Here is an 11,582-nt window from a genome sequence, read left to right on the forward strand (position 1 = left end):
ATACTACTCAGCCATAAAAAAAGACAAAATTGGCCCATTCACAACAACGTGGATGGACCTCGAGGGTATTATGTTAAGCGAAATAAGCCAGTCAGAGAAAGACGAACTCTATATGACTCCACTCATAGGTGGAATTTAGTATATTGATAAGGAGATCTGATCGGTGGTTACCAGGGAAAAGGGGGGGTGGGGGGAGGGCACAGAGGGGGAAGTGGTGTACCCACAACATGACTAACAAAAATGTACAACTGAAATCTCACAAGGTTGTAATCTATCATAACATTAATTAAAAAAAAAAAAAAGAAAACCAGTTTAGACCCCCTTACAACAGAAAAGGATCCCATTGTCCAGGAGGCAATAGGAAGATTTTTAGTAATCGTGGTCACCTCACTTTCTGAGGTTTGACCCATTCTCAGACTCCCCAAATTTCAGGTGCTCCTCCTTATGTGCAGAGCTATCTCATTAGAGGAGAATGTGATCCTCTCAGACCTCTTCCAAGAACCCAGCTCCTGGAATAAGTGAGTGACACCCAGGCACCTGAGCCATTAGGAGGACGAGCTCTGGTGTTAGATTGCCTAGGTTCAAATCCTAGCTTTATGACTTGCCAGTTGTGTAACCTCAGTCAAGTATTTATCTCATTTTTTTGTGTTTTAGTGTCCTCACGTGTAAAATGGAGATTATATTAATCCCCTACCTTGTAAACTGCTGCAAGGAATAAACCAATGTACAAAAAATTCTTAGCATGGCATTTTAAGTTCTGATATATAAAAGGAACAATAAGTGATACCTATTATTATTATCTTTTGCAGGGCAAAGAAGTCTTCTGAAGCACAAACAGTTCAACCTCTCTGCATTGAGAGAAGTCAAGCCTTAATCATTGTCGCTCGTAAGTATTGCTTCAATACTGTATTGCATCTTTTTGTTTGAAATAATAAACTTCTTTGTTTCTAGAAAAGGAGGCTTGGTTGTTGTTTTACTTTTCAGAAATCCTTAAGGGGCCAAACCATCTTGTCCATTCTAGAGGGGGAATCCATGAGTCAGACACGTGGCTTGGGAGTGTCCTCACGCCTCTTCCTATGATCTTCCCTGTGCACAGCCAGTTCAACAAGACGCTCCCCCAACCTCCCCCGACACACCCAAGCCTGCTCTTACTAATGTCAGGAAGTGGCAGCATCACCCCACTAAGTCGCCTGTGACTTCTCTCACACTCAGAACTGGAATCCTGCCTTTCCTCTCAGCCCTCATGACATCACCTTGCTTCCAGATGCCATTTTCTCTCACCTGGGTTTGGGGTACTAGCTTCCTAAGTTGCTCACCTGCCAGTAGTCTTGCCTCCTTCAAGTCCACTGGCTTTGGTCCAAGAAGCTCGTTTCAGTGGATGGTGAGGGCCTAGGTCAGGCCAGAGGTTGAAGAGAAGAAAGGAAGTGGGGACAGGGAAGGCAGGGAATGCCTACGGAACTTAGCTGGGAAAAGAGGCGAGATCAGAGATGAGACAGGTTTTCCAGAGTGATCAGCAGTAAATTTCCTTAAAACAAACGTGATTATGGCCCGGGAGCAGGGGTGAAGGATGAAAAAGAAAGCAGCCTGTGTCCCGGGAGCTGGTACAAGAACAAAGGAAAGAATAGGGTCAGTTAGGGCTTCCATCGTGAAAAATTGGGGTGGATTTTTAGACATCATGATAAAAATACTTAAGATCATTTTATGCATTATGGTCTCAGTGTATAAATCAGCAATTTAGATAACATTTAATACAGTTCAAGGAAAAATTAGAGAACAGCACGTTATCTTTTTATTCCTTATTGAGGTACAAAATGAGGATTTAAAAAATCAGTGTAACAGATAATTTTAATTTGTTTTCAATTTCTATGCCCTAAATGAATGAGTTTTTTTTCTCAATACAAGGGCACTTTTCTTTCCATCATTGAGCACCCTGGAGGCAGTGAAATTCACATGTACCCCATCTCTCACAGAGGATGACAAAATGACACTTAGATCCAAGATAATTCTCACTCAGCCCTCCTTTCCTTGGCTTGTCAGGTTCCTGTTTTGTTTTAAGATAGTGGATTGAGATATTTTTTTTCTCTGTTAACTCTTTCTAGGCACTCCTGAATCCTAATTCTAGATTGAAACATCTCCCCAGGCAACACCAACACACCTTTAATTTTTGTGTTCTACGTCAAAGACCTCCTTTACCGAACTTTATCTTCATCCCAGCTGATTTTTCTGGTTTATAAATTTATCTTTAGTCAATGAACTGAAAAGTTTCATCTGCATGATATACCTCCCCAATGGTTTAATACCCCAGAGTTTACAAAATCCTTCCAGTGGATTGTTCCTCAAAGCTGTGAGGCAGCCTGCAAAGTTCTTTGTGGCTTCATCTTACAGAAGAACCAGCAACAACCACAGAGATGCTATGAGGTTTGACCAAATTTAAACATCTTAAAAAAAAGCCAATAAATATTTACAGATAGGCATCTGTTATCTTCTATAACTTAAATAAATGTTATTTATATTTAATAATTGGATAGAAGATGCAAGGATAAATTACGAGAACATACTATCTCTTAGGAAACATTTTTATTCTAGAATTTATGTGGGATAAACATGACCACTTATTCATTTTAGTTTATGTTTGATATATTTTATTTCATATCTTTATCCTATGCTCATAGAACAACTGGAATAAAAGAACGTACATAAAAATACATAGAATTTTTAGCATTTTTCATGAATTCTTCATATAATTTTGAACTAAATAGGAGAACTGAAAGTATTAAATATTTTTCTTTCTAGTTTATAAAAGAGCAGAAGCTAAAGCATCTTTTAAGATGACAATGTTGGGGCCAGCCTCATGGCATAGTGGTTGGGTTCATGCAATCTGCTTCGGCACCCCAGAGTCTGTGGGTTCGGATCCTGGGTGCAGACCCATGCACTGTTCATTGAGTAATGCTGTGGCAGCATCCCACACACAAAATGGAGTAGGATGGGCACAGATGATGGCTCAGGGACAATCTTCCCCCCCCCCCAAAAAAAAAACAGTGAAGACATACCAAAACATAGCTACAAAAATTGTGAGATATTAAAAAAAATGACATTGTTAATTAAAAAAATAGGAACTCAAATTTTATTTTTGGTATAATTAAAACTGAAAACAGTTTGATTTGTGGTAATATTGGGATTGTGGGTAAAATTTTCTCCCTTTTATGTCAATTTATGTTAAGGTTGTTACAGCTATCATGTATGATAAATAAATAAAGTTAAACTATTGAAAAAATCACATTATGATACATGTACATGAAATTATTTTTAAATTACTTCCATGTTTAAAAGCATTGAAAACTACTATAATGTCTCAACATGTTTGTAATTGCATCTGAGGCTAATAATTTTCAGAGGATAGGATTATTATTGTGGATAGGATTAAAGCTGGTAAAGAGTTTGATTGGTGGTCGATAACTGACCAATAGACAGATATAGCTTTTATCTAAAGGTAAATAATAAAGTATTTTAATTTAGTTGTGTAACACAAAATACAGTGAATTCTCGATTAGAACAAAATAAACCCACAAATTACCAGAGTTTCCTTTGGTCCATCTTTTAAGGGGAAACAGGAAAAATCAACAACATACGTATGCTCTGTGTCTAGATCCCCAAACTTTCTGTGTGTGTTTCGCTCTGCTAGAGACTGAGGTCAGTTGCTTTGCCTAGAAAATTTTTTATGAGGTTTGAAATTAAAGGTCAATACTGAGTTAAGCAAACAAAAAAAATCAATTGAAAACACTTGATGTCCCCAAAGGGAATCATAATTTTTCACTCAGTATAAATTAATGAGATGATGCATAGTAAGACAAACAGAATCATAGAACCACAACAGCATCCTGTCTTGTACATGGAGTAAAGATGAGAATTTTAGATATAGCCTGTGGGCTCTGCATGATATTTATTCTCTCAAACCATGTCACGTTGCCTCGGCAGTTTAGTTCAGCTAACACTTACAGATCTCCTGCTGGGGCTACACATTTTGCCAGGAGCTAGACTGCAAGATCGTCAAAATCGGTCCCTTTCCCTCTTGTCCCTTCTCCTCTCAAATAGAGCAACGATATTTTCTTTGCTTAGCCATTTAAACAACTGTGAAATAATGTAGTAAAGGATGTAAAACACAGCTGTATGTTTAATGAATAATTCGAAAGCAAATATAGGTCTAATCACCCCACTAGGAAATGAAATAATACAAACAGTAGCGAAACCATCCTCCAAGCGTGGAATAAGACCACGCCAGCACCCCACAAGCACCGACCAGTCCCTGTGCCCCTTCCCAGGAACATCCCTTTTCGTCTCCCCTAGAGGCAACTTCTCTCCTGATTTTATTTTATCTCTTTTTTGTTTTTCTTTCTAGTTTTTTTTTTAACCTTCTGTGCATGCAATCCCTAAATAATACAGTTTAGTTTTACTTGTTTTTTGAACTTATGTAAATGCTCCCATACTCTCCATATTCTTTTTTTTCTTGTTTCTGTCATTCGACGTTATAAGATTCATCCATGTTGTTGCATCAAGCTGAAGTTTATCTATTTTGATTGCTCTATACCACAGTTTATTTATCCACCCTACTGTTGATGGAAATTGAAATTGTTTCCATTTTGAGGCTCTTATGAACTATGCTTTACATGCTCCCTAGATCTCATGTGTATGAGTTTCAGTCTTGGTGAGTTTCACCTGGGGTGGAACTGGGTGGGCCTATCTCCCACTTTAAGTGTCAGACTGTTTTTCAAAGGTATTGTATTATTTCACATTCCCATTGCGACATACAAGATTGCCCACTAAAGAAGAGTGGTGTGTATGCTATGCTCCACAGAATCCTTCAGGGACTGCAGGATAGGGCAGAGTAGGAGTCGGTCAAGTTCTGTGTGCCCACGCCAATTCACACAGTGCAGCTTTCATGTTTTCCATACGGAGCATCAGCAATCTTTTACTGGAAAAAAGTTTGCAAAGCTTAAGAAAAAGGAATTGAAAATCATTGATCTGGAAGACAAATTATACACCTAGAATATTATAGCCTCGGTAAATGTTTGTTGAATGATGAATGACGAATAAACAGGTGAATGGGAAAAAAAGCCAAGGAATGAATAGATTTTCAGAAATGAGGGTTATAAGAGAACATCTAGTTCTTTCCAGCTATGGCCTTTGTTCACAGGGAGATAGGCTGTAGGGGGAGGTCACGTGAAGAGCAGGGATTTGTCTTGCTTTTATTTCTGCTTTCCAATAATCCAGAGAGGGGCAGAGGGAGTCAGCACATGAGAGAGGAGGTGGGAGAAAGAGAGCATAGAGACAGAGATGCATAGAGAGATGAGAGGAGGGAGGGAAGCAGCGAAGAAGAGGGGTAGTCTTTTTCTCTACAGGTCATCCTCTTCTATTTTCCTGAGTGAGTTCCCAGAGCACAGTCTGAAGACCAAGTTGCCAGAGAAACTCCGCTTCTCAGTCTCGTCATAGCTCAGTCCCTCTAGCTTTGACTTATTTTGTCCTTGATGCTCCTTGGGAGCCCGGGTTTGTGTTAGTCTGGAGAACCTCGCCATACTCCACTGGTCTCCCCAGCTGCCTTTGGCGGGTCCTTACAACTCCCTTAAACACTGGCCATAAGGACTTCCCCATGACTGGGCCACAGGGTTCCTCAGGAGGCCAAGGGCCTCCAGGAACTGTTCTCACCATTGATGTCCTTCTTGTTGATGTCCTCCACCCATATTAGCTTGTAGACTCTTTTATTCCAGGCAACCCAGCTAGCCTACTCATACTTAAATAATCCTGGATGTTATGTTGACCAAAAAGGAAAACATTCAAGAATCCTGGGAGCCTTTTATTTCAAAAATGATTAACTAAAAGGAATGTGATCTTCCTAATAACATTTCCCTGTCCTCATTTTATTCAAGGTGCCTGTATTATTTAAATTATATTGGTGATGAGAGTGGTGAGTTATCTGAAGATGATCAATACTATCCACTTTAACTTTTCTCTTTTCTTTAAGGCCCTATTTCTAGTTCATTCACTTGTGGGGATACAATTTTCCAATTTCAAGAAAGGCTTTTTTTCTCTTCAGAAAAAAAATGACGTAATTTTATTTAAAGTTAATATTAATATGGAATTCAAACCCATTCATATGGTAATTCCATCATTCAAATTTATGTCTCTAATTGAGAATATTACATTATCTGATCTAAGGATAATAAAAATGAATAGGGCTCTGGTCAGATCAAAGTGGATTTTCAACACATGCAACACCAAAACTAAATGGGGTAATTTAGTACTGCCTAATATAATATTCAATATTCATGGAATGCGTCCCTCAATTTCCTCAGACGAGGTATGATTCTCTCTAAAGGACAAACTGAATTAAAAAACACCACAAATGCTATTGCATATAAATTTTCCTGCCTGGAAATTCTTACCATATGTGAACTACTTTTCAAAGACATTCAGTCATTCATTCTATAACCATTTGTAGAGTGCCTATTAGGCACTATGTTAGGCACTGAGAATGCAAAAGCAAATAAAACAAAACAAGAAATGATTGATCCATTACTGATTATTTGGGTGGCAAAGAATTGGGGAAAGAGACTTAGAGAAGAAGTGAGGCTGCAATTAAAATTACTAAATAGTGAGATACCGGCTATGATCAAGGTAAACCTGGGGTGCACTGGGGATCTGGGCTGAGGGCAGCACATGGCAATGACAGGTGGGATTTGGGCAAACTTCCTAGAGTCGCTGAATCTGAAAAATAGTAAGAGCCAGGCAAAGAGAGACTGCAAGCACATTCCAAACAGAGGTGGGCAGGAAAGGCAAACATCGGGAAGTGAGAGAGAACATTTTGTGGTCCCAGAATTGCAAAGGACTTAGTATGACTAGAGATTAGAAGGAGAGGTGGAGAGTGGTAAGAGATGAGGCTGGAGAGGTGAGTAGATACCATCTCATAAAAGGCCTGTAGGCATTGTAGTGGGTTGAGTAATGTTGCCCCAAAATTCGCGTCTACCTGGAACCTCAGAATGTGACCTTATTTGGAAATAGGGTCTTTGCAACGTAATTAGTTAAGGGTCTGAAGATGAAGCCATCCTGGATTTAGGATGGACCCTAAATCCAATGACTGGTGTCCTTGTAAGAAAAAGAGGGGAGGCCGGCCCCATGGCTGAGTGGTTAAGTTCGTGTGCTCCAATTTGGCAGCCCAGGGTTTGCCAGTCTGGATTCTTGGTGCAGACCTACACGCTGCTCATCAAGCCATGCTGTGGTAGCATCCCACATAGAGGAACTAGAATGACCTACAACTGTGTGTTGGGGCTTTAGGGGGAAAGAAATAAAAAAGGAAGATTGGCAACAGATGTTAGCTCAGGGCCAATCTTCCTCACCAAAAAAAAAAAAAAAAAAAAAGCAAACATACTTTAAACCAAAAAAAAAAGAGAGAGAAAGAGAAGACTCAGAGAGACACACAGAAAAGAAAGCCATGTGAAGATGGAGGAAGAGTCTGGAGTGATGCAGCTCAAACCAAGGAATGTCAAGGATTTCCAGGAGTCACTAGAACCTAGGAGAAGGTAAGGAAGGATTCTTCTCTAGAGCCTTCAGAGGGAGTATGGTCCTGCCAATGCCTTGATTTTAGACTTCCAGCCTCCAGAACTGTGAAAGAATAAATTTCTGTCATTTTAAGCCACCAAGTTTGTAGTAATTTGTTACAGCAGCCCTGGGAAATGAACACCGTCATATTAAGGAGTTTGAACTGATGTAGAGATACCTACATGACAAGTGTCAGTCTTGACATGTCCTATGAAAAGATTTAAGCAAAGAAGAGACATTATCAAATTGGTACTTTGAAAAGGTCACTCTGGCTGCAGTGTAGAGGACGGACGGGGAGAAAGATGGAATGTAGGGACACACCGGAAGGATCCAGGAAGGGCAGCTTTAGCTAGAAAAGTGAGCGAGAGGAAGGAAGAGAAGAGGTTCGATTTGTGAGATATTAGATAGGTAGAATTGATAGGACTTGATCATCATTTTTTAGATGTGAGGATTTGTGCAGAGTGAAAAATCAAGGACTGACTCCTGACATATGGTCTACTTTCCCACAACCCCCTTCAAAGAGAATCTATTCTCCTCTACAGGTCCACCTAAGGTAGAGGACATGGGCGGACGTGTCTGCCCCACTTGACCCAGCTAAATTGGGGTAATCGGATTCTCTTTTGGTGTGAACTGGGATATTCAGGGAGCTCAGGGAAATGCTCTTGCGGGATTGGCTGAAAGGTCACACTGAGTCAGAGTTATAGTAACCTTAGTGAGGTATATATGAGCAGAAAAATCTAGTGCACAGAGGAAGGAAATAGATAAAATCCAAGGAAAACAATTTGGGAAAAAAAGTTTGAGAAGAGAGATTCCGTTGAGGCCTTGTTATCCTTCTTCAAATTGCCTTCCATGAGATTATCCTTAAGCATATGATAAATCTTTTTACTTGCAAAATTGAGTGGCTTTTCTGTTTTGTAATCACATTATCTCACACTGTCACACCAGGTCTATGGCTTGGATAACTGGATGGATAGCAGCACCATTCATCACGAGGGAAGTATGGAAGGAAAAGCAAGTTCTGAGGAAAAATTACAAGTGCAGATTTGGACATTTTGCCTTTGTGATGCCGATAGGACATCTAGGCAAGTCCGTGTGGACACAGAAGACCTTAGGAGAATGTTTTGGACCAGAGTTCAGCTCTGGAAGCCATCACCCTATAAAGATGAATTGGTTCCATTTTCTTTCAGGGTAAGTGGGCAAAGAGAGCTAAGGATGGTGAGCAGTCTGACATTTGAAGATCTTTTCTATTCCAGAAAGGAAAAGGACACTGCAGAGGAGGATAAGAAGGAATAGTCAGACAAGTAGAAGAAGAATCAGCAGAAGGAGGGTGGGTCAAGAAAGTCAAGAAAGGAAAGCATTTCAGGGAGAGCAAGAGGTGTGGTGAGTCCACTGGTTTTTAACAAGGAAGAAGCCACTGCTGACTTCGGCAAGAGGAGATTTGGAGAAGTTGTGGGAGTAGAGGAGAGACTGTGGGTGGAAACCATAGGTCATGTTTTCAGTGGACTGGCTGCAATGAGAAGAAAAGAGAGATGGAGGTAACTAGAAGGGAGCCTAGGAAAAAGAGAGGCGTCTGTTTGTTTGCCTAAGATGGGAGAGACTCAAGCGTGTTTACAGACGGAGGGAAGAAAATGAGTTGATAGAATTTAAAGATACTTGATAGGGATTCATTGATGAATTAAGGTCTCTAGGAATGTGGGAGAGAGAGATACAGTGCCTAGTTGAATAATTACCCTCTTTCACTGTGGAGAGAGGGATGGGGTAAAAAAAAAAGAAAGAAAAAAGGCAAGATTGCAAATAAATTTGTAGGTTGAGAAGAGAATTATAAAACAGAGGAATTTTTTCCTGATGACTTCTAATTTGTCTCTGTGTAGTAAAGTGAGGTACCAGAAATTAAATTTGTGTTAAGCGAAGAAATGTACCCAAAGGGTAATTTGGAATTATAAATTACTTAAGACACCCCCCACCCCCCTTCCAGACTAGCTCCAAATGTGAAACAGGTGTGAGCACTTGGAAGCACTTAGGAAGTGACCCAGAGAAGGAAAATCACCTCCGGGGGCGCGAAAGGATATATAAAACCTAAACGGGTTCTTTGTAAGATAAACAAAATGCAAACACCTTAGGTAACACACAGACACAGATGTGCACGTGCACTCACACATATATATACATACCGTTTTAAGTGTGGAAAAGGAGATGTGGTAGAGGTCAAAAGAATTATACAAGAGTACTTTGCGCATGCCTTGGTAGTAAATTGAAAATCTAGAGAAGAGGAATTTTTTCTAGCAAAATATAAATGACTAAAAGTTTTTTAAAACCCCGAATACCAATATCATAGAAAATACTGACTAAGCTAAATCTACTATTTGAAAAAAAGTGCCAACCGGTCTTTCCTTTATGAACTGTTTTTTAGGGTAACTGAAGAGTTGATAAAGGAAGCTTATTCTCTGTTGAAGAATTTCAGCTAATAAAAGCAGAAGGAATGGTGGAATAAGAAAATCACCATTTTTGGAAACTAACGAAACAACGGCTCTAAGGAATGCTCTATTAATGGCTGCTAAAACTACTAGGTGAATGGTTGATGGGGAACTTTATAATGATTGGATCAGCTGACAATACCTGAATGCACCCATCAATGTCAATATTGTTATAAGTGGGACACCAGACATTAAGGACAATCATGATATGACACCTTATGAAGTATACTACACCACCTATGAAGAATCTTCGACAAAAAAAAATAATTGAACTGACAGAAAATCAAGCGTTCATCTAAATTTCAGTCTACAAAAAATAAGAAAAGAGGAACAAGTTGTGCAGCACTACAAAGAAGCAATCAACCAATTCCAGAATCTAGAACATTCTATAGGACAGACAACCTGATTTTTCAACAAATAAATGTCATGGGGGGGAGATAAGAGGGAATTTTTATAAATTAAGAGAGAATCAAGAGACAGATTAAGCAAAATACAACATTGCAGACCTTGTTTGGATTCTGATTCAAACAAACCAACTGTAAAAGGATGTTTTTTAAACAACTGAGAAATTTTTGTTATGGATGATAAGGAAACCACGTTTTAAAAAATAGACTTCATTTGTTAGCGATACATAGTGAACTATTTAAAGATGAAATGACATGAAATCTCAGATTTGCTTTATAATATTCCAGCAAAATAAAAGTGGAAGGATAGACGAAACACGAATGGGAAATTGTGATAATTGTCAAAACTAGGTGGTAGGTACATAGGGTTCACTATACTATTTTCTCTACTTGAACTTATTTGAAATTTGTCATAATAAAATTGTTTTTAAATAATGAAAAAAGCAACGTCTTGACAATGTTACTGAATTCCCTCTAATCCTCAAAGCACAGATAATTCCTATGTTTTCCAAATTATTCCAAAATATAGCAAAATATGAGAATCTTCACAATAGTTTTACAAATCCAGCATAGTCAATATCAAATCTTGAGAAAGAAGACAAAAAAAGAAAGCTATATTTTATATATATTTTTAAAATACAGGATGTAATGAAACAAATAAAAAATATTACCTCAATAGATATTGTCTCATTAAATGTGATTATTCCTAAAATTAATTTGTAAACTTAATGCAACACCAAAAAAATGTTTTTCTCCTTTTAATTGGATCCTAAAATTTATATGGAAGAATAAATATGTGGAAAATAGCTAAGAAGCATTAAAAAAGAGAGAGAGAGAACAAAATTGTGGGAGAAGTTGCACATTCAATATTGGAATACAATATAAAGCTAATGTAAAATTAAATCCATATGGTACCGGTGAAGGAACAAAATAGAATTTAGAAACAGATATAGTATAAATGAAAACTCAATACGTGGCAAAGGCGATAATTCAATTCAATGAGAAAAGGCTGAATTATTTAATGAACAGTGTTGGTGCAACTGGGGAGAAACTAAAATTAATTCTACATTTTATAATATCAGAAAAATTAATTCTGGGGCCGATCCAGTGGCAT

General features: G+C 38.5%; 1 long non-coding RNA gene across 1 annotated transcript; it reads left to right on the forward strand.

Annotated features, from left to right (window-relative positions):
• Positions 1 to 311: 311 nt before the first annotated feature.
• Positions 312 to 11,117, forward strand: LOC124244518 (uncharacterized). Its single transcript, XR_006890063.1, has 3 exons — positions 312 to 886; positions 8,536 to 8,778; positions 10,001 to 11,117. It is a non-coding gene; the product is annotated as an uncharacterized LOC124244518 (long non-coding RNA).
• Positions 11,118 to 11,582: the final 465 nt, after the last annotated feature.

Source organism: Equus quagga, chromosome 9 (assembly GCF_021613505.1).
Source record: "Equus quagga isolate Etosha38 chromosome 9, UCLA_HA_Equagga_1.0, whole genome shotgun sequence".
Classification (NCBI taxonomy): domain Eukaryota; kingdom Metazoa; phylum Chordata; class Mammalia; order Perissodactyla; family Equidae; genus Equus; species Equus quagga.